Consider the following 23051-nt stretch of genomic DNA (forward strand, 5'->3'; position numbering starts at 1 on the left):
AGATAAGGAGAAAGAAATGAATCATTTTAATTGTTACCTTTTCATTTTTTTGGTTTAAATATGGAAAGGAATCACCTAATCCTAGTTCTCTTTATTTTGTTAGAGGAGGGTGAAGGTAATTGTTACTCTATGAGTGGAAATCATTATCCTTAGGTAATGATAATTTACCCAAACCTCTAAACAAACACTTAATTACGGTAATGGTTTAATTGAATCCGTTTCCAACCAAATACACTTACATGACAAAAGAAATCTACCACAAGCAGCCCGCCTCATGACCCAACCCAACGTGGCTAGAAAAATATGTACGGGTTTAGCCAACTTTTGTGGGCCCAAAATTTGGGCTCAGGCTTGATCATTTGATTTTAATTTTTGTGGGTTGATGGCAGCTTAAATTTTAATTTTAACTATAAGTTTGACTCGGCCTGAAAAACCCACTATTTCTAACACGAAATAGAGAGTTTGGGACAAATAAATTACTCCAAACTTGGACCCACCCTATCCAACAAGAAGCTACATTGATGATTGTAATCATCTTTTGTTTGTCTTTATTCATTTTTAGATAAACTTAAACAAAATAAAATAAGTTCGGATAAAAAATATCAGATTTGTTTTTTTTTTTTTCATTTTTTTTTTCCTTTTTTTATTGATGTGGAGAGAGTTACAAGGGCAAACGATATAGACGAGATTTAATCACAAGCCATAACTACCACCTTGTTTGTGATCGATAATGTAGTACGAGCGAACATTATAATTACCATCTTTTTACATTGATCGATAATGTAATACCAGCGAATGTTATAACTAATTGAACAAAATGGAACAAGCAAAGAATTTTCCTTGTGATGAACTTTATAAATTTTGGATAGTCACATATAAAAATATAATCATTTAGGGAAGGAAGGAAAAATTCAATACTACTAACAACAATAAATAAAGGCTAAGTCATATATCACCCAAAAGACGAGTCAAATGTACTATTTCTCCTTTTATTCTTCTCTTAAATTACAACCAGTTTTATCAAATCAATCTATAAATTAAAGGTCCTAATGACAAAAATAAAGTACAATAATAAAAGATACAACTATTGCTTTCATAGTCACAGAATTTGGCATCTTGCCTTTGTCTTTTCCTAATAAAAACAGCTTTAAACAACGGAAAATTGATTAAAACCAACACACTACATAGCAAAATTTGCAAGCTTAATCCCTCAATCATCAATCTCATCTCTTTTCGTTCTAACAAATTTTTATTAAAGACAACAAAAGTAAATAAATTTATCAATGCAAGAGAAGTTAGCAAAGTGAACATGGGAGAAGGGGCTCCAAATTCCATAATCTCTTTCTCATATCTTTGATACACATCTTCATCGGTCACCTTGTTGGTGATCACAAATTTCATTTCCGAAAACCCAATGAGTTTCAAAATCGTGTCAACGAGGGCAAACAAGTATGATGATGTTCGCTTATAGAGCCAAATCCTTAGTTCATTCCACCACCCTAAAACCGTACCTCCGGTGTGTACGAATTCTATTAAATTGTACGTGTACGTGGCAATGATAACATAGGCAAATGGAAGAAACCATGAACTTGATAACTAGCATAACAAAATATTCACATGTAAGAATTTTTTATGTCATAATAAAACTTCAACTCGAAAGTGATAAAAATTACTCCGTACCTTAGGAAACACGGAAATGCCTCCGAGCATGTATAGAGAAGGGACGGTACAATAACACAAGGTTGCAAGGGAGTTGACTGCCCAAAAACAGTAGTGACAATAGCCCAATTGAAGGCCTAGGTGGATCCTTTTATGGCCGTACCATAAAGGACAATGTGTTAGCATGATTTGAAGATCACCTTCACTCCATCTTTTATGTTGCACTAGTGTATCTTCTAAAGTTGTGGCTGCTAAACCTAAAAAAAACACTTCTTTTCGGATTCAAGTATATTGATTTCCATCCTCGACATTGGATTGCCAACCCGGTTATTACATCTTCAACTGGACACCCATATTTCAATCCCCGCTGAAATTAATTTCCACAATATTTAATTTTATATAGTTATTAAAAAAAAAGCTTTTCAAAAGAAGTTCATCTGTCACGTGCACACCTCCACCGTTTATTTATTTTCATTCCACATCATGGATTTACTTTTAAATATTATAGATATTGGATGTATAAGCAAAGATTCAAACACACATCCTCAAATTTAAACAATACATGCCTTACTACTAGAGTATGTCATGTTTTCATGTTCTTTTTGCGAACAAAATATCAATAAAAGAAGTGAGTGACTATGTGAAAAATGAAATAGAAATTAAGATAAATGTAACACCCCGACCCAAACAAATTAGGGTGGAGCCCTATTGCCACGAAATATGTATCCATGGCCAACAACTGTCCTCACAGACTAACACAAGTCATTCCGGCGCATTTTGTCCTCATTCATGTGATGTAAATCGAGTCCCCTTTTCTTATAACTATCTTTATTGCTTTATTTAGGCACTCTCTTGATTTTTACCTTACTCTTAAACTAAGGGGTTTTACAAGTGGGTTTTAAAAATATTATTAAAACTCACTTGTAAAACCCCTATTTTAAGAGTAAGGTAAAATCAAAAGAGTACCTACATAAAACAATAATGATAGTTATAAGAAAGGGGACTCGATTCACATCATTATGCGCACCCCGGGAAAACTTCCCGTGAAGTTACCCATCCTAAGACTACTCCCAGTCAACTTGCACGCTTAACTGAGATCTCTAAAAGAAAGATGCATCTTGTTGGTATGAGTTGTATATTAAACTATTTTAAAGCAATCACGAGGGATATTACATAAAATGAGTCATGAATTAAATACATAACTGCAAGTTCTATGCAGTGACACGAGGCATACCTTGGGCCAAATACTAGTTAATTAGCAATTACTAGAACGATTATTAGTGAATGCATGACAATTAACAAAGCATCATATTTAGCAAAATAATGCTCTTGAATAATAATGATATAAGGCCATTTTTAATTTTTAACATTTACCTCTTTTCCCCATTGAGAGTTCAGCTCATATACACAGCTAGCAAGTGATTTTGCTCTTTCTTCCAACTCGAAGATTGTTCCATCCATTTTCGAGGTCTTCCAATCGATCTTGTAATCCTTAGAGTACTTCCTTCCACATAATATTTCTCTTTGATGGAAGCAGCCAGTTCCGACATATAATGGCCCTCCTAAGCCATCCAAACATGAAATTCGACCTACGTTTGGAAAATAAATTGAAGAAAACGCACATTATGTAAAACACTTGTACATGTAATTTCTAATCAAAACTTGGAACGTTGGAAAATTATGATTTACTTACTTGACTGATAACTTGAAGGGTTGAACCATATATATCATTCTTAGTAGTATTTTCAAAGTTTTGTGGAAATTGTACAAACCCAATGTCCTGGCTTTTCTTCTCATCCATGAAGAAACAGAGTGCATCGCGAATAGACTGTGAGTTATTCGAATACATGTCACAATCAACGTTGAGGATTACCGCTCCATTGCTTATTTCTGATGATACCCTTAGCTGCATAAAAACATCATAATAATAAGGTCTTAAGAACGAGTAATAAGTCTCAAGGTCCTAACAACTAATTGCTTTTTACCAAACACTTTTACACGAACAACTAATCACAACCAACTAGTCAAAACAACTACAGTAATACAAACAACTAAAAGTAAATTGCCAAACAGGGCCAACGACATGTTTATCAAATGGCAAAACTGTAAATAAATCAACAACTTTTTAATAAGTATGACTTTATAATATTTTATATAATTATGACAATGCTAACTGGATATTTTGTCGATTTATTTTTGTTTTATCAAGGTGATCGATTTACCAATGAATTCATAGCTCCAGCTTTGAAGTTGTGTAGATATTGAGGCCTCTTTTCACGAGCTAAGTAAACAAGTGTGGGCAATCGATAACCTTCGACATCTACTGCCTCTTTATTTCTTCCATCAACCAATATCTACAAACGTACACATAACCAAAAATTAACATCATCCAAATATGAACAAGTACAAACTCATTCACATAGCATTTAATTCAAAGAACAAACTAGGCCAAAATTGTACACAACCTGAAAAATAATGGATAGTAATTAAGTAGTTGAGAAGGTAATTAACCTTAAGAATGGTATCATGATCATGTTTAGAAGTATAGCCATCATCCCATATAGAAAATCCTTTGTGTTGATCGCGTACTTCTTCTGGAATTTGACAAAGGTTTGTTGCCGTCTCAACTCTGTTTCGCATCTCTTCATACAATTTCTTTGGTTTGAAATAGAAAATGAAATAACAAATTAAAATGATACTTCATATTTGCAAGTAAGTAAACTTAACTTTTAGCTTTAATTTGTTGTTCTATGATGATCAAATACGAATATTAAATAATAACTATACTTCCTCTGTTTTCTTTTAAATGCAACAGATTTTCTTGACAGGCTTTTTTTAATTAGGGGTTGATTAGAGTAGATAAACGAGTAACTTTTTTTTTTTTTTTTGAAAAGAGGTAAACGAGTAACTTTATTAAAAATAATTTTAAACTACTTAGATAAATTATTTTGAATAATATGTCCATTAACATGGCTTAATCTCTTTCTTAAAGTGTTTAGAGGATTATTAAATAGATAAAATAATTTTAGACGAAATCAGATGAATCAACATATCTCGTGTTATACTTTGAATATGCATAGCAGGGGTACCTTGATAGATGCCAAATGGCTAGAATGAGTAGCATCAAAAGGTTTAGGCATTGATCTAAAATAAGCAGCAGGTGACCTTGGTTCAACCTTGTACTTTTTGCAATAAGGTAGCCAATTCTTAGAAAAATGGGAGGCCTCAAAAAGAGCATAAAATGTGAAAACCGAGCCACCATCATCGGATAAGTAGATGCTGAGCTTTTCCGGTGGGTAATCGTAGGCCAAGACCGATAAAACAGTGTGATCACCATTAGTGGTGGCTCGATTAATGGGTCCGCTGTGCATACGAATATGTCCACCTTAGGCAAGTCATTCTCATACCTTGTAACAATTCAATTAAGCAAGAATATTAGCAAGGATGCATATTAGTCATTACTCGAAATAATACTTTAAAGGGTCGTTTAGTATGTTGGGGTAACTGAGTAAGGGGTAATTTATAGTGGTGGATCCAGGAATATTAGCAAATCATTAGCTCACTACCTTAGGCAAGTCACTCATACATTGTACAATTCAGTCACACAAGAATATTAGCAGCGATGCAAATTAGTCACTACCACTATTCTAAAGGGATACTCAACAAGTCAATATAATTATTACACTGTTTTGGCCAAATTCGACCCATTTTAAATTTAATTTACAACGAATATAAATTTTGATAAATTAAAATTACCAGATACAATACATTTGACTTAAAAGAACAAAATAATCCTTAAAGTTAATTAAGCAAGAGATGCAAGACAACATAAATGAACATAAAAATTGATTCGAGTAGGGTACATCCAAACAAAAAAATGGCTAGCCAATTGAATCGGCTAAGGCCACACTTCGAGCCTAGTATTGGTACTTTAGTAGCCTAATTCGGGTTGACCGATTTGGCCTAAACCATAAGTCTAGTACAAAACACTGCATAATTTTGGTTAATGTAAAAAACATTACGAGACCCTTCTAACGAAAAACGTGAAAAACGTGTTAATGATGGATGAAAAAAAAAAAAAAAATTAAAAAAGAGTTACCTTTTGGAGAGTCTATCTTTGAAAGAATAACGATAGATGCAATTCCATCGAAGAAGTTGAGAAAGAATCCAATAAAAAGTAAACCAAATTTCAGCCATAAACAAAAGAACCCAACCCAATCTTCCCTCCCCATTTTTGTTGGGTAAGTAAGCACCTCTATATATCAAAATTACACAAATTGCAACAAATATAGATGTTGCAAATACCCTGTAAACCAATCTTCCCTTTGCTTGCTTCGTCTCAAACAGAGGAAAGTATTCATCTTTTCCCATTTTTTCTCTCTCCTCTTTTTTGATAATTGAGCAATCTGAATAAAAATATGTTATAGAATAGGCTAATCTTCTTCTTTGGTTGGTTGTTTTATTTTGTTTCTTTCCTTATTTTTAAATATTTTTTGTAACAAACTCTCCACTCAATAATTACAGAAGAGCCGTCATTTTGGACATTATTAAATGGATGCCACAGTAATGGCACTACCTAAGACTCCTCTTTATTTAAATAAGTGAAACGCTTCTCTTAATTACGTATGTCAATACAAAACTTTAATTGATAATATCTTTAATTTTTAATAGGAAAAATTGTAAATTTAAATCACTTAAAATTGATTTTACCACCTTTTTTTCATATTACATAACCACCCTTAAAATTTTAAAAATAAATTAATAAATAATAATCACCACCCACAAGGCCACAAACTACACCCTTTTTCCTTTAAAAAAAAAAAAAAAAAAAAAACTATATCTGTTAATTTTTTAGTTGTAATAAAACAATATTTTATATTTAACAAATAATGCTAACTTAAAATTAATGGAGGTGGTATTAGATAATAAAACTATTTTGAAATATCTAATTAGATATTTAACTCACCAAAAAAACTTGGCCCATCACTTAACCCACAAACTCAACCGTGACAAGTCCATCTTCTTCAACCCAGCACAAAACCCAATTTAGGCCGGTCCTACGTCACCCTACCCTACCCAACCCATAACCAAACTTAATCTTATTAGGTGTTACAAGTTTAAAGTGTACTTTCTGACTTTCTTGTGTGTTACTCGTACCTAATAATCTTATGAGTTTTGTAGGTGCTAGTGTGTTGATGTTTTTGATGATGTTGGGAAGTAGAGTTGTGGATGTACGAAGACAGGACATTTTGTTACTAATATATTTACAAAGAGTAGATCTCTGTTACAAGTACTAGTACGACCTTTCCACTTAATAAATAATATGTATTTTTCATTAGAATGAAAAACTTGGGCTCTTTCTGAAGAGTTATGTCTTACTCCGTAAGAATGTTTGCAGAAGAAATAACAGGTAGTTCTCTAGCTGCCACGAAAAAAAAATCAAATTTTAAATTAACAAAAAGCATACAATTAATTCTTGCAACTGCTACTTAAGTTATCATCTAACGGGGGTTTAACCTAGTAAAAAAATAGAGATGAATAGCCAAAATGAAAAAAGTAAAGAAAAAAGGAACAAAAGGAGTAGTATCTTTGTTAAAACTTAAAAGTGTAAAAATGAAAAAATGATAATCCCTTTATTTAAGCGTTTCCAAAAGTTACATTTCAATAGATCAATGTAAATTATTTTACACATTTCTCTTCATATATGCCTACTTCCAATACAACTATTCTCATACATTACTAAAATAATTAACTAAATCCAATGAAATTATTTCTAAATACATAACTATTTACCTATTTCCAACGCAAATAATTATTCTTATTTCCAACGTTGAATTAATATTTCATATATGTGATATGTAATAATTACTTTTCACTATCTTATTTATTTTTCTTAATAACCTCGTAACATCACCAAACGTAGCTTGAATTTACAATAGTCTAACTATCTACTTATTTTTGGCCTTGACAATAATAGGACTTCTAACAACATGTTTAGCATCGGACCATACCAAGCTTCCAAAAATGTAATCGGTGGAGAGATGATTGATATCCGCTGTAAGGATAAGTTTAAACACAATGATTTGATCTTTTTGAGAGAACACCAAAGTCTTAGGCTCCACCATAATTGAGACACCCGGCGGCGGCTCAATCCGTGGAACGTAGGTTCCTGGTGGTCCAACATTCTTCAACTTCCGAGTAACTATCGCATTGCCGGTAAAATTCACGATAGATATGGAAGGATAATTGAAATCCAAGATGTTGAAGGAGCGCGGGCATTTGTAAGAATGTTGTTGGCTAAATTCTTTAAGAGTTGTACTCTCAGGAGGATATGCACATATGAAGTTTAGGTAATCATATTGGTTCATGTCATATACCAACCCTGGATCCATTGCCATATTGGGTTTAACATGGCCCGATCCGTATGCAAATGGTGTAGCATCACTTGTCTTATTACTATCACGTATAGGCATCCCATCATTGTCTAGGGGACTTGCTGCATTATTATATATAGAGTACACAAGCAAATGTTAGGTTGCTTACACAAACGATATAATAATAAGGTTTTAAAAACTCACCTGACTCGACCTAATCAAATATTATGAATAGTATGACTCAACTTTAAACTAGACCTGACATTATTAAACTGGATCCATACTTCTGAATTGACACCTAATATATCATATCATGTTGCACGTGTAAAGAACATATATACCTGTTGTCATGATTGCGGATTTAATAGCTGCAGTACTCCAATCCGGATGTACCTTCTTAATAAGAGCCGCAATACCAGCAACATGAGGAGTTGCCATTGATGTTCCGGTTTTCATGCAATAAGAACTTTTGAAAGATTTCTGGAGGGCATGCAGCGAGAATATCTACCCCAGGAGCTGTAACATCAGGCTGTAGTAGATGGATACGCACAAGGTAAAATTACTTTAAATAACTATATTGTGCATGCTAAGGAATCCATTTTATGAATGAATTTATTATAGAATCCCTCTGTCCCTATTTGTTTGCCCCATATTCCTTTCTAAGATGGCCCTTAAAGATTTCTCTGTTTCCACCGTTAACCCCGCATGCATACATTAATAAGTATAAAAGACAAAGATACTCTTAATTACCTACTTCCTATATTTTGGTTCAATCCTTAATATAATACATTTCGACGAGACAAACAAATAGGAATGAAAGAAGTAATAATTAGATCAAATAAAAATAATGAGTACGTATACCTTTAAAATACCAGGGTTATTCTGGTTTGGACCCCTCGATGAGAAAGAACCCATGATCGGAGATGGCTTTACTCCCAATGTATTTGTTACGCCACTGATTGACGCGGTTGGAGTCCTGTTACAAATTACAATCTTTATTTCTTAGATATTCATATATTATTTACAAAACTAAATATAATCGTCTCACCTTCTTAATTCTAATTTTTGACTTTTATTTACTTGCAATACAGCCTTGTTGCATGCATTTTGAGGCCAAAATTATACAATGTAAACAAACAAATTAAATAAATATAATTTTTACACATATACAGTACCTAACCTTCTCTATTCTCGCTATTAAAATGATTATTATGATTAAAATTGTTTGTTTACCTTCATTAGTCACCTCCTAAAAGTGTGTGACCATAATTGTGTTGCAAGTAAAAGAAAACAGTGGAAGTATATATCATGATCTTCCACCGTACTAGCATCAATTTCATACATATCCAAGAGCAAACTTAGTTAAATAAAAAGAAAAAACCTACCTCATGGCTCGATTTAATCCATAAATTTGAAGTGAAATAAACATATATAGCTAAAGTTGTAACACCATATCTATGCACAAAAAACAGGAAATGAATAGAGGTGATCAAAGTTGACCCGGCCCAATTTTGGGCGGGTTTCGAGCATAAATTTTCGGCCCGAAATCGGGCTGGGCCATGTCCGACCCGATTTTTTTTTTTATTTTGGGCAGGTTTGGAAATGCGTTTTTATGCATACTTAGCTGATTTTTTTTGGCCCGCCCCGAAATGGCCCGAAAAGCCCGCCCGACTCGACCATTTTGGACGGGTTTGGGCACAAAAATTTCGGCCCGAAGTTTGGCCCGCCCTGAAAATGGGCATAACTTTTTAGCTTTGGCCCGACCCGGCCCGCCCAATGATCACCTCTAGAAATGAGGTAGGTGTTATAAATTGATCTTACCTTGTAGAGTTAATATAAGAAAAAAGAGTTTCGCCGTCTTTATAGCTAAGAACTATAGTGTTGACTGCATGAAATTGGCTAAGGGTAAATCCATCTCCTATCTTCTCTTCATATACAAAGATCATCCCAACAGCCCCAGCATCTCTAGCTACAACACTAGCCAATGTTTCATCTTTTGCAACAATTCTTCCAGCGTTGCGACATACCAAAATCTTTCCCGTCACCTTCGTAACATCGATACTTCCTCCTTGACATAATGATCTACATCCAACGTCACATGCATATCATATCGATCATAAAAAGAAATAACATATGATTTGTATTAGCAATTTTAATAAGTTGTAATCTAGCTTAACAATTCAATAATTATACAATGTAATACAGTATAAAATCTATTACTAGGCCTCAACCATCGGATTAAGTTTTTGGTTGAGATTATCCTTTAACAGAGTATCAAAGATAATGTAACAAGAAGGTTACGAGCTCGAATCTCAGCCACCACCTCCTTTAAAAATAAAATGTTAAGCGATGGGTATGTTAGGGACTCAACCAACAACATAAATTTTTTGTTGAGGTGGTTTTTAACTTAATTATTTAAAAGTATATTAAAAAAATAAATAAAAAAAATAAAAATTAAGAAGAAGAAGATTAATCAAACTTACGCATCGCTAACATTAGCACCAGATATGCGAGCATCTGCACCAGTGATTAGTGGGTACAATTCACTAGGAACATCAACTTTTGATACAAAATCATAAAACCGTGTACCCTGCAGTAAATAGTTTAATTTTAATTTATTACTCCATATTGAATTTTGGGAAAAGGAGTTTAGAATAATTATATTACCCACTTGAAACTATGATTCCATGATTGTCAAAGCAAGTTAGGTAATAAGAGGCTTAGAATTTCTTTTTAAGAAATAATTTCTCTGTTGTTTTTATTCGGTTGACACTTTTTTTTTTTTTTTCTTTTTTTTATATCATGTTTTCTAACGGACAAGTTTAACCATCTCATCAATCAATATATAGCATATAAATATATGTGCATATACATACATACCTTGATCTTTTGATTGTTGCCGAGCAGAACGTGAGCAGAAAAAACACGATCAATAGTAGACGCACCAACAGATAGCACCCATGGATAATTATTTGCAGCAGTCCCGGCATTCGGCCCACTATTTCCCGCACCAGCAATAGTGAGGATGCCATTCTTCATGGCATGGAAGGTAGCAATTCCCGTACCATCATCTAGATAAGCACTATTGTTTGATGCTTGAGAATAATTTATAACGTCAACGCCATCATCAATAGCAGCTTCGAAAGCAGCCATTACATCTATTTCATTGCTTCCTATGGTTTTAAATGTAGGGCATTGAACGTTCCAATTCGTCTTGTAGGCCACCAATCGCGCTTTTGGTGCCATTCCTATAGCTGTCCCATTCGCGAGTCCTCCCCAGCTTGCGAATGGGACGATACTCCCTCCCGCCGTTGATAGGGTGTGGGTGCCATGCCCGTCTGTGTCATCTCTAGGGCTCAACTTTTGATTGAAAGTACAATTTTCTTGTAAATTACTATTCTTCTCCATGGCCTTGTAAAAATATCTGGCTCCTATAAGCTTCCTGGATTTACATGAATTTTTTTAAATAAAAAAAATTCAAAATGAGACCTTTAAAAAAACAAGATTAAAAAGTAATGAATACATACAGTACAGTATTGTAAGAAGTAAAGTTGATGATATAATGACCTATTGCACTTGAATGTCGGATCATATTTATTTTCGCAGGCTCCTTTGAACTTTTTGGGAATCGGGCCATAGTTTTCATCATCAGAAAAGCTTTGAATCTCCGGCCACACACCTATCTCAAATTTCAATACATAGTACATAAAAATAAAGTGTCATGCAGCTCTCGAGGCATTAGATCATCTAACATTCTAATATACTTCCTCATTAAAATGGTATTAATTTTAGAAAATATGTGTCAAAATCACACGTCAATCGCTGTAATTAATGTTTATTCATGTACGTTAATATTTGTACTTTTTAATAATTTTATCTAACGCCCTTATGCATTCATTTAATTATTGTAAAAATCGTTAGGAAAAATAGCCATTAATAATACAACCTATGGCTGGTTATTTTATAATAATACAACCTTTGAATTATTTTATAATAATATATCCTTTGGGGAAGTTAATTTTAAACCAGACAAAAAACTTATAACCTAAAAAACAGGTTACATTTGAAATGTTATCATTAGAGCACTAGCAATGGTGAGAAATTTTTTTGCTCATGAGCATTTTTTGTGAGGAAAAAAAATGATCAATGGTTACAATGGTGAGAATTTGTCGAAATGGAAAAAAAGCCCATGAGCATTTTTAAAAAAGCTCAAAACTTGAGCATTTTTTGTGATGAACAGTAACTCAAGTGGGGCCCAAACCTGGCAGACCCACTAAAAAAATTTCGCCCACCCCACCATCAAAACGACGCGTTTTGATGAAGCTGCCTCAAAGGCGCGCCTCAAAAAGCGTCGTTTTGAGTTTCCGGATTTTTAAAAAAAAAAAAGCTTAGTGCGTCTGACGCGTGCAGGGTGTTGGCGAATGACGAGGCGACGCGTGGCAGCTACAGCGGAGTAGCCAATCAGAAAATACTAGCCGTTTACAACGGTTATTTATTTATAATCTATTTTCAGAAAAATATATTTTGTAAAAAAAAAAAAAAAAATTACCAACGGTCATAAAATTAAATTCTCTATAAATAGACATGCATTTTGATATATTTTGATATAATTTCGTAAACACTTTAAATCCTCCACATTTTAATTTTCTTAAAAGTATTTTTAATTTGTAGAAGAATATTGTTGTTGCAATTCAGCCATATTCAGGTAAATAATTTTTTTTTAATTATTAAAATCAGTTATATAATATAATTAGTATATATGTGATTTTGTAAAAAAAAAATATAATTGTAGGCCATGTAATTATATTGCAATATGTAATTAAACAAAGTTGTGTATATTTTTTCCATAAATTTCTAAATTTGTAGTTATTAAAGTGTTGCAATTATTGGTTAATTTTTTTTTGCTATATATAAATGTAGTTACGTAATAAAATTAGTATATATGTGATTTTATGGAAAACAAAAATATTATAGGCCACGAAATTAAATTGCATTATGTAATTAAACAAAGTTGTGTATATTTTCTCCATAAATTACTAAATTTGTAGTTATTTAAAGTGTTGCAATTATTGGTTAATTTTTTTTGCTATATATAAATGTAGTTACATAATAAAATTAGTATATGTTTGGTTTTTTGGAAAAAAATCAATATTATAGGCCACGAAATTATATTGCATTATGTTATTAAACAAAGTTGTATATATTTTCTCAATAAATTTCTAAATTTATAGTTCTTAAAGTGTTGCAATTATTGGTTAATTATTTTTTTGAATATGTACATGTAGTTATGTGTTAAAATTAGTATATATGTTATATTGTGAGAAAAAAAAATTATATTGTATGGCATGTAATGTAATTGCATTATGCAATTGAAGAAAGTTGTTGATATTTTTTTGGATTTGTTGTCATTTTAATTTGTTTTTTGAGTAAATGTTTGTAACGATATTTATCTTTTGTTTTTTGATGCAGAATTTTTTAATGGATCCAAACAACCCAAATTTCCGTCAACAGTTTTCGGGTTTTAGTGATGATTTCCTAACTAATCCCGAGTTTCAATTGTTCTTGCAATGAATGGGCAATATGTCTTCGCAACCACCTCCACTGCATCAGACACCCACTGAGGTTCCCCTACAAAACCCTGCTAATGAAGATCGTACACCCGAAACTGATCTTGGTAGTAACACACTCTTCGATGAGAGCGAAGAGGAAAGCGTACCAGAGACGCCGCAGTATCCTCCTCCACCAGTTCGCTTGTTGGAACCCAACCAGGTTCCTGCACGAGCTACCCGTATTTGGTCTGTTGTGGAAGATGAAGCTCTGATTGGGTTGTACTTGCAGATTAGCGAGGATGCTATTAAAAGTACAAGCCAAAAAGCAACTAGCCTATGGCGCAATGTACATGCAGCATATCAAACTTTGCATACGCAGAAGCCGCATATAATTCCGCCAAGGCCTATTAAGAGTCTGACGTCGCACTGGAGAAGGTTGGCAGTGGACACACTGCAATGGATATCTTGCTATGATGAAGCAGGTAGACTTCCGGAGGGAGGGAGTGGTTACAAAGAAGCTGATTGTATGAAAAGTGCGGCGAAGCTTTTTCATGTCGTCCAAGGTCGCAATTTCACTTTTCCTCACGCAATTGAAATGCTTAACAAGGATCCAAAATGGAGACCAAAGCTGAGATGGTCAATGTCCTTGAAGGAAAGAAAAGCCGCTTGTGATGCTGAGGAAGAAGGTAGTGCTGGAAGTGGGAAGAGGTCCAGAGATGATGTAGAGGATGAAACCCCTACGGATGGTTTTTTCATCTGGCGGTTTACAACGACCCGAGGGTGTCAAGAAGGCAAAGGCGAAGCGTAAAGGGAAAGCAGTAGCAACAGAAAGTGGTTCGTCTGAGCTTAGCGAACGAATGAAGGAATTTGCTACAATTCGCGAGAGGGAGGCCATTCTGAAGGAAGAGAGGATCAAAATTGAAAAAGACAAGGAACAGAGGAAAAGGGAGGAACTTGACATTCATAAGATGAAAACCTGGTTTGATATGGTGCAAGCTCTGAAGAATTCGCCTACGCCACTCACTCCTGAAGAAGAGTCGTACAAGAATTTTTTACTGGGTAAATTACAAGGCCTTTAAGCATGTTTGGTTGTAGTCTTTTATTTATTAAGCGCAATTTAGTCTTTTATTTTTAAGTTGTATTAGTGGTGTGGTTAATCTCAATGTAAGATGTACACTTGTGTTCTGATTTTCCAATATTGAATGACAAGTTGTTTAACAAGTTGATTTAAGTTTCCATTCATACCGACATAATTGCTTTAAATCTTTGTCATTGTGTAGTCACAGTTTTCTGATTTCACTTTATCAGAATGCTTTAACTTTGTGTCATTGATGCCGACATAATTACAATAAATCTTTGCCATTGTATAGCCACGTTTTCCTATATTCACTTTATCAGAATGCTTTACCTTTGTGTCATTGATACCGACATTATTGCACTCAAGACTTGTCACTGTCAACTAGCATAGTATACCTATTCCGTGGTTGAAAATTTGATTCCTGTACTTGGTGTGGTCATTCAGATTTGTAACCACATATTCATTTGATATTTTTGCTATATATAGTAGGCATGGTACATATCCACAACCACACCCTTTCATCAAGTAACAATATTAATACGAGATGTATTCTAGACCATCATCAAGCTCAAGTTCAAGCTCATCTTCTTCAAATACTGAAGAATATGACCAACTTGTTGATGAACTCTTCACATACCAACCCCCATCTGTCCTCATGCCCCAAACACAATCCCAACACTCTTCAAAAAAAACCTAGAGGGGGTACGAATAGAAGAGATAGGGAAATTGGACATGCCAGGTTGTTTAATGATTACTTTTCCGATAATCCTGTGTACAACACCACCCAATTTAGAAGAAGATTTCGTATGCAACGACCTTTGTTTGTACATATAATGAACAAGGTCGTTGAAGGTGATGTTTACTTCCAGCGGCGTAGGGATGCAGCTGGAAGGTTAGGTTTATCACCTCTGCAAAAATGTACAGCGGCGATAAGAATGTTAGGCTACGGCATGGCTGCGGACGCCGTGGATGAATACGTTCGGATCAGTGAGTCAACCGCTCGAGTTGCCCTTCAACGTTTTTGTACCGGTGTCATTGAGCAGTTCGGAACCGAGTACATGCGAAACCCTACAACTGATGAATTGGCCAGAATACTGCATCAAAATGAACTGCGTGGTTTTCCAGGCATGATAGGCAGCATTGATTGCATGCATTGGGAATGGAAGAACTGTCCAACGGCATGGAAAGCGCAGTACGCCGGTAGGAACAAGAAAGCAACGCTAATACTGGAAGCCGTTGCAGATCAGGATTTATGGATATGGCATTCCTTCTTTGGGATTCCTGGATCTTGTAATGACCTTAATGTCTTATACCGTTCCCCAGTGTTCGATGAGGTTCTGCATGGTCGAGCTCCTCCGGTAAATTTTACCGTTAACGGCCATGAATACAACATGGCATATTACTTAGCCGACGGTATTTATCCGAAGTGGGCAAATTTTGTTCAGGGTATCACAACCCCTCAACTTCAAAAAGATAAATTGTTCGCTGACCACCAGGCTGCTGCTCGAAAGGACGTTGAAAGAGCATTCGGTGTTTTGCAAGCTCGATTTGCAATAATACGAAAACCGTCACTGGAGTACGATGAGGACATACTGCGAGACATAATGAAAGCATGTATCATTATGCACAACATGATTGTTGAAGATGAGCGCCATAACTACACTCGAGCCGAAGTTCTAAGAGCCTTCTACGAAGAAGATCAACAAGAATCAACACCAGCATCAACATCTACAACGCCACCGTTTGAATTCAATGTAGGCCGACCTACAACCTTTGACTTCAACGCATTTCTACAGCGAAAAGCTTCCCTCCGTGACAAAGAAATTCATCTATCTCTGAAACGTGATTTAGTCGAACATATTTGGCAGCGATACGGGCCACGTAATTAGGGAGAAATTAGCACGACTTAATAGAAATAAAGCCAAGTACTATGGCGTAGCTACTTTTCCGTACGCAGTCGAGTTATTTTTTAGTTGTTGTGTTTATTTTATTTCCTAAGTTTAATTACGCATGACGTTGCAAATGTAATTGGTTTCTAGTATTGTACCGCTTTTAAAATAAATAAAAACATTTAACAAATTTTGAGCTTTTTTTTACTATTTTTTTTATATAACGTACTTAATTTTACGACAAATTTTAACGATAAAAAAGACAAAAATAAAAAATATAAGTTACACAAATTTAAACTAATTTTTATTTATTTGGAGTAACATTGTTAAAATATAAATGAAATAAATAAATAAAGAAGTGTTGTGTAGGAGAGAGAAAGTAATGTTGGGGTATTGAAAAAGTAAGAGAGAGAGAGTGGTGGGTGGGCATTTTTTTTGCTCACCATTGGGAGAGAAAATGTGAAAAAAATTTGCCCATGAACAAAAGTGATTTGTTGAGAGAGAAAGTGGGTAGAGAGAGAGTAGGTGAGCATTTTTTTGCTCACCATTGAGAGTGGTCTTATGTAATTTGTCTAAACATTAAAATTTGAATTATTAAAATTGATTTACAAAAAGCAAAAAAAAAAAAAAAAAGGCCCCTCCATGTCCAGCCCCCTGCCCCGCTAGCCGCCGGTGACAAGCCCACCTCCCCCACCCCGAGCCTACCTACTCGCCCATCCTTAATCTCCGACCACCGGCACCACCCCCGACCCTACTCTCTTCTTCACACATCATGCCCGTCATCACCATCAATCACAAATCTCAACAAAATTAATGGTGGAGGGCAACAATGTTGAAAATTGGTGGCGAATTGCTGAATGAGGATGGCGGATTGGTGGCAATTGGTGGCGTTGTTTGTGATTTGGTGCGCAATTGGGGAATTGGTGATGCGGGTGCAAGGAGAGATAGTAGCAGCGGCTGCTGGGTTCGTGAGGTGTGCTGTGTAGGAGTTTTTGGTGGCTGGTGGCAGCGCGGTTTGTGAGGTGGCTGCTGGTGGTAGCGGCTCGTTGGTGGAATGGTATGGTTTGTGGGAGGTGGTCTTGGTTGGCTGCGGTAGTCGGGAGAGGTGGAATGGGGGTTGTGGGGGTGAAATCGAGGCTGGTTGGTAGGTTATGTGGGAATTTCGGCTGGTGGTGGGGTTGGTAGCTGTGGTCGGGAAGGGGAGGGTCGGTTTTGGTGGTGATGATGGTACGAAGTGGTACAGTGGTGGTGGGGATGGCGAGAGAGGGTGGAGCAGTGGTGGTGTTTGGGGAAGGAGAGAAAAAAAAATAGAAACTTATTTAAGCCTATCATATTGTGACACGTGGCAGTGGTAACTTGTTTATCCGGTTGCATCCGGTTATGTTTGTTTAAAATTAATACCCCAAAAGTTTATATTATTACAAAATAATTAAAATGTTGTATTTTAAAAAAAAAAAAAACGGCCTAAAGATTGTTTTGTTAATGGCAAATTTTTCAAATAGTTATGGTATTTACTTTATACTTGAATTTAATTATGTACAATATTGCTATCAGTTTTTTTTTTTTTTTTTTTTTTTTTGACTTGTATATTTTACAAAGTTGTACTGTGTTGTACTTCTAAAATCGATGATTATAAAACGAATCATGTAATACTAATCAAATATGTCTTTAGAAACTTTTTTTCGTATGCTCTCAAAACGAAACAAAAAATAATATTGGATCAACGCAAAACTTACCGGAATCTATGTTTGCTAAAATGATATCATCTCCTAAGTTTGCCTTATGCCATATTGAATCTTCAAGGTTGGAAGGTGGATAATGTAATCCTAAGAAATCCGCTGATCGAGTCGTTGTCGATTCAAGAATTCGACTTTCAAATATTGATACAACACTTGGATGCTCTACATGAAAGTTAAACCATGCATTAATAAATTAGATGAAAAATATTTTTAGAATGAGCTAATTAAATTAAATAATTTCTTCATTTTTTCTAATTTTACTATTTAGGTTCTGTTTGATTTGATGTAAAACATTTTCAATGATAAATTAATATTCATGGAAAACACATTTTCAAGGAAAAAAAAATTGTAAATTAGTTTTTCTTTATTTGATTGCATACAAGAAAAGTTCAGGAAAAATAAAAAATAGGAGTAGGAATGTGAAGATGGATGAGAGGGAAATAGAAAGGAGGTAAGGAAAAGGGAGGAAAATGTGATTTTCCTTGTTTTGTAAAGGAAAATATTTTCCATCATTAAGGATGCAATTTTCCACCATTGCAAAAATTGTTTTCCACCCTTCACAAACCAAAAAAAAATAAAATGAGAAAATCATTTTCCATGAATATATTTTACATCAACCCAAACGGGGCTTTAATATACCAATAGAAACGAGGGGGTAAGGCGTGAGTAAAAAAGAGAGAACTATTAGATTTAAAGCAGAAGTTGGATGATAAATAAATAAATAAATAAAATAATAAAAAAAAAACGTACGGATGTTGTATATATTTAGATTCTCTATTGTAGATGTCATATGACTTTTAATTAATGAAATATTTTTGCTATTAAAAAAAAAAATTCATCTATGCCTTACTTGAGAGTTCATTGGCCTCTTCTTCGTGTAATGTTGCAGCAAAGCCATTATATATCTTATTATAAGAATATATTATCCTTTCTGAAGATGATTCAGAATCACTGTTCCATGTATGCAAACATAATCAAACAAAAGGATAATTAATTGAAGTTCAACAATTAATTAATTACCCCTTTTCAAGTAAATAAAATATCTAAGGCAAGATACAATTAATAAATATGACACATTTGTATTATACCTCCTTAATACAGAAGAAATCAAGTCATGATGGGACTTTGTAATAGTCTCGGGACTGGCTAATAAACGAGGTTCTGCGTGGTGAGAGCCCAAGTAGACTATATAATGCTACATGCAAAAAAAAAATATAACAATGATCAAAATTAAATTTACATTTTTTCTTTAATCGTCACACTTTTCTTTTACGCATATCACAGTTTGAATTCAATCGATTGCTTAGTCAAAGATGATCGATTGCTTAGTCAAAGATGAAGATGATCGATCAAGGCAAATTGATGACTTACCTTAGGGGCAGCATAGGTAGGTAATTGTTGTAATGAAAAAAGAAGTGATGATAATAAGAGACAATGTTGTAAAAGCATTGGAATTTGCATTGTTGAACAAAATCCTTCTTTCTCTTCTTTCCCTTTCTTTTTCAATCGATCTAAAACAAATCAGGATGATTAATATTTGTACCCCTTTTAAAATAAATTTCTCTTTAAAATTTTGTTTAGATAGTAAGGAGTATGATTAACTTATAGATAGCTAATTAATTCTACCTTAATTACATAGCACAGAAATTTGCAATGAATGGGTGGAGAAATTCTTTGCTATTCCAAATTATTACAAGTGGGTGATTATATTGACAAATTATATTATAAAGACATTTTCAACTAAATTTGCAATTTTTAACCACATTTTTCTCCTCAACATTCTATATGTGGTTGGTGTAACCGTGTAATTATATGAATAAACTAGTTTATGAACAATTGATAAAAAAAAAATACTTTTTATATATAAGGCCAATGATTTGCATTGGACATTATAGATAAAGAAATTTGAAGGACATGAAATGAGGTATACTGTACGTCTATACAATGCAATATTACGAAAATTACAAGTAAACCCAGCCCAAGATAACACATACTTCTTTTGTTCTTTTTTACTTGACTTGTTTCATTTATCACGCTTGCCAATGCAGAACTTTAACTATCAATAACATCAATTCTCCATAAGTAAAAATTATAAAAGTTATATATTATGATAGTACTTATTGAGACGAAACTAACAATATCCCACATGAGTATGTTTTTCCTTACATATAATTCACAAAAGACGGTCAAAGAAGAGGTGTTGAATAGTGTAAAAGTCAAAGCGAGTCAAGTTAAAAAAAAACGGAGGAAGTACATGAAAATTGTCACTGTGACTTAACAAGCCACGCCACGCCATGCGCACGCATATCCTATATTTCCCAATATTGTTTAAAGCATGTGATTTCATGTCGTCCTTTTAATATGTCAAAAGAATTTATACCCAAATGTATATTTATTGAGAAAATGTTTATGATAAATAAAAATTCTTAATTATTCTTCATTATTACCACTCTCTTCGTTTCTCGAAAGAAGGTAGCGTTTGGTGATTTTACACATATATCTTTTGTCAACTATTGAGGCAATTAATGGGACTCGGGAGTATATCATATTTATATTTTCGTAGAAGTTAGACCAATCATATTTTAAACTTTGAAATTGGGTAATAAAATTAAGAATAAAAAAAATAAAAAAAAGTTGCACTACTTTTAGTAGCTAATCAATCGAGCATATATATATATATGATGAGTAATTTGTAGTATCAAAAATATTCTTATACGGAGTATTAATTATACAATTAAGTTTATTTCGGTCCCCCTATACCCCATGCATGTTTCAATATTCTATTTGAAAGGAACGGTAGATAAGATTTGAGCCCGTAACTTTTATATTACGCTGACTTGAGCTAGTCCTTTAATATCATCTGCTAATTAATCTTATATGATTATTGCAGATGTATGTACGTCAAGCCACCAACAAGCTGTGCATAACACTGCCTAATGAGAACAAAGTTAATTCTCGGCAACACTTGAACATGTAGCATGCACCTTTGACCAAATTCCCTACAAAAATGGTATAATCGAATATTAATGAGGTTGAGAACACTTCAATTCATACATTGATAAATTATTACTCAAAAACACTTCTTGCTAAAAAAATTTGTGTTTTCGATATCCGAGTTCCTACCATTTTTTTTTCGCCAAGATCTTTCAAAAACTTCTTCAGTTGCTCTCTATCAGAAATGAGTTTATCATCAATTAGACCTTCAACGAGTGCAAAAAACACCACCTGAAGTTCAAAAAAAGAAAAGGCTCTCATCATCTTGTTATATGATGAGTCCAAATTGAAAAAAAAAAAAAATAAATAAAAAATAAATAAACGAACGAAGAAAGTACGAAATATATAATCACCTCTGCATAGCCACTGCTTGATTGATTGCTTTCTTCTGTATTTCTACCACAAAGATTTAAAAGGGGTGTCTTCTCATCCGATGAAGTTACGAGTTCATCGGTTAGTACCTACGTTACAAAAACCAACAAAAATCAAGCCCTAACGTCTTTAAATTTGCATTATAAATGATGCATAATAAACTTTAGGTATACAAAATGCGTCAATGTTATTCAAACTATGAAACTAATAATGAAGGTGCAATAACTTCTTAAATTTACTCTTGTAAGCTATTGTATCGAGTAAGGATCATCAACCTTTTCAATATATTATCAAATCTATTGACCATTAAACTTGAGTTATATAATAAGTGATCACGTGTTTATTTACTATTTATATTCTTATTTTATTTTTACGATAAGGAAGATCTATTTTGACCTGGCCTCAACCCTTATTTTTGGTCCAGTATTTGCGAATTAGGCACTTGGGAGTAGAGGGAAGGATGTATAAGAGCTGATCACCCTACCCGACCCCAAACACCCTCAGCTCACTTAGTAAGATTCAAACTCCTACCTTTAGTTAACACTTTATTGGTACGTGCCTCTGAGTTAGTTTACTATGCGATGGCCACTAGAGTTATTATGTGTTGATGAACCTATTGGTATACGAAATATTTAAATAAGTGCGAGATTTAATGTTTAAACCCAAACATAACGGAAAATTAAACGTAATAAATTAAATGTGGACAAAATCTTCAACCAAAATCAAATTACATAAAGCTCAACTTACAGAGGAGCAACTATGTATCCAAAATCCTGCATAGTCCAAAATTAATCCAATTGCATCTGCAAGCAACAGCAAATATATAATACGAGTGTAGTTGAAATCCTTCTACGTACACCTTTCATTTGCCCCTTTTTCTTTTAAGTTTGCCTCATGACATATTGTGTAAATAATTATACGGGATCACTGAAAATTCTACAAGAAAAACGACCATCACAATTTTATAAATTAAACGGTTGTGATTTAATGATTTTTGAATTATTTTTTAATGCTAAAATTAATTAGACGGATCACGACTTTACTCTTAAAAAATAACAAAACTCCGATGTGATTATCCGACTAATAAAAGAGATAGAGGTAGTAGCATTTAGAATTTTTAGATCGAACCTTCGGCTTCCAATTTATATGTCGGAGATGCATCGCAAGGTGTTGCCTTGGCTGAGTCTTCAAGGTCCCTCTTGAATTTGTTCATGATCAATCTCCAATATAACCTATTATTAGTTGTTTCGCATTTTAAAGAACTTAAGTCAAATCTCGTATATGAATAGTGTAAATGTCAAATGGTGATCAATTACAATAGCAAAAATTTACCTTTATTCCAAGAGAGGTATGTTGACTTTTGTCATCAACTTCGGAAAATAAGAGCTGAAAACCAG

General features: G+C 33.9%; 1 long non-coding RNA gene and 2 pseudogenes across 1 annotated transcript; all 3 read right to left on the minus strand.

Annotated features, from left to right (window-relative positions):
• Window positions 1-934: 934 nt before the first annotated feature.
• LOC110683615 lies at window positions 935-6065 on the minus strand (annotated as a pseudogene).
• Window positions 6066-6855: 790 nt separating this feature from the next.
• On the minus strand, window positions 6856-19872 carry LOC110683616 (annotated as a pseudogene).
• An 847-nt stretch (window positions 19873-20719) lies between these two features.
• LOC110683614 lies at window positions 20720-21839 on the minus strand. Its single transcript, XR_002503634.1, has 3 exons — window positions 21636-21839; window positions 21412-21513; window positions 20720-21287 (listed from the first exon to the last, which is right to left on the minus strand). It is a non-coding gene; the product is annotated as an uncharacterized LOC110683614 (long non-coding RNA).
• Window positions 21840-23051: the final 1212 nt, after the last annotated feature.

The sequence above is a fragment of the Chenopodium quinoa genome, unplaced genomic scaffold (assembly GCF_001683475.1).
Source record: "Chenopodium quinoa cultivar QQ74 unplaced genomic scaffold, ASM168347v1, whole genome shotgun sequence".
NCBI lineage: Eukaryota > Viridiplantae > Streptophyta > Magnoliopsida > Caryophyllales > Amaranthaceae > Chenopodium > Chenopodium quinoa.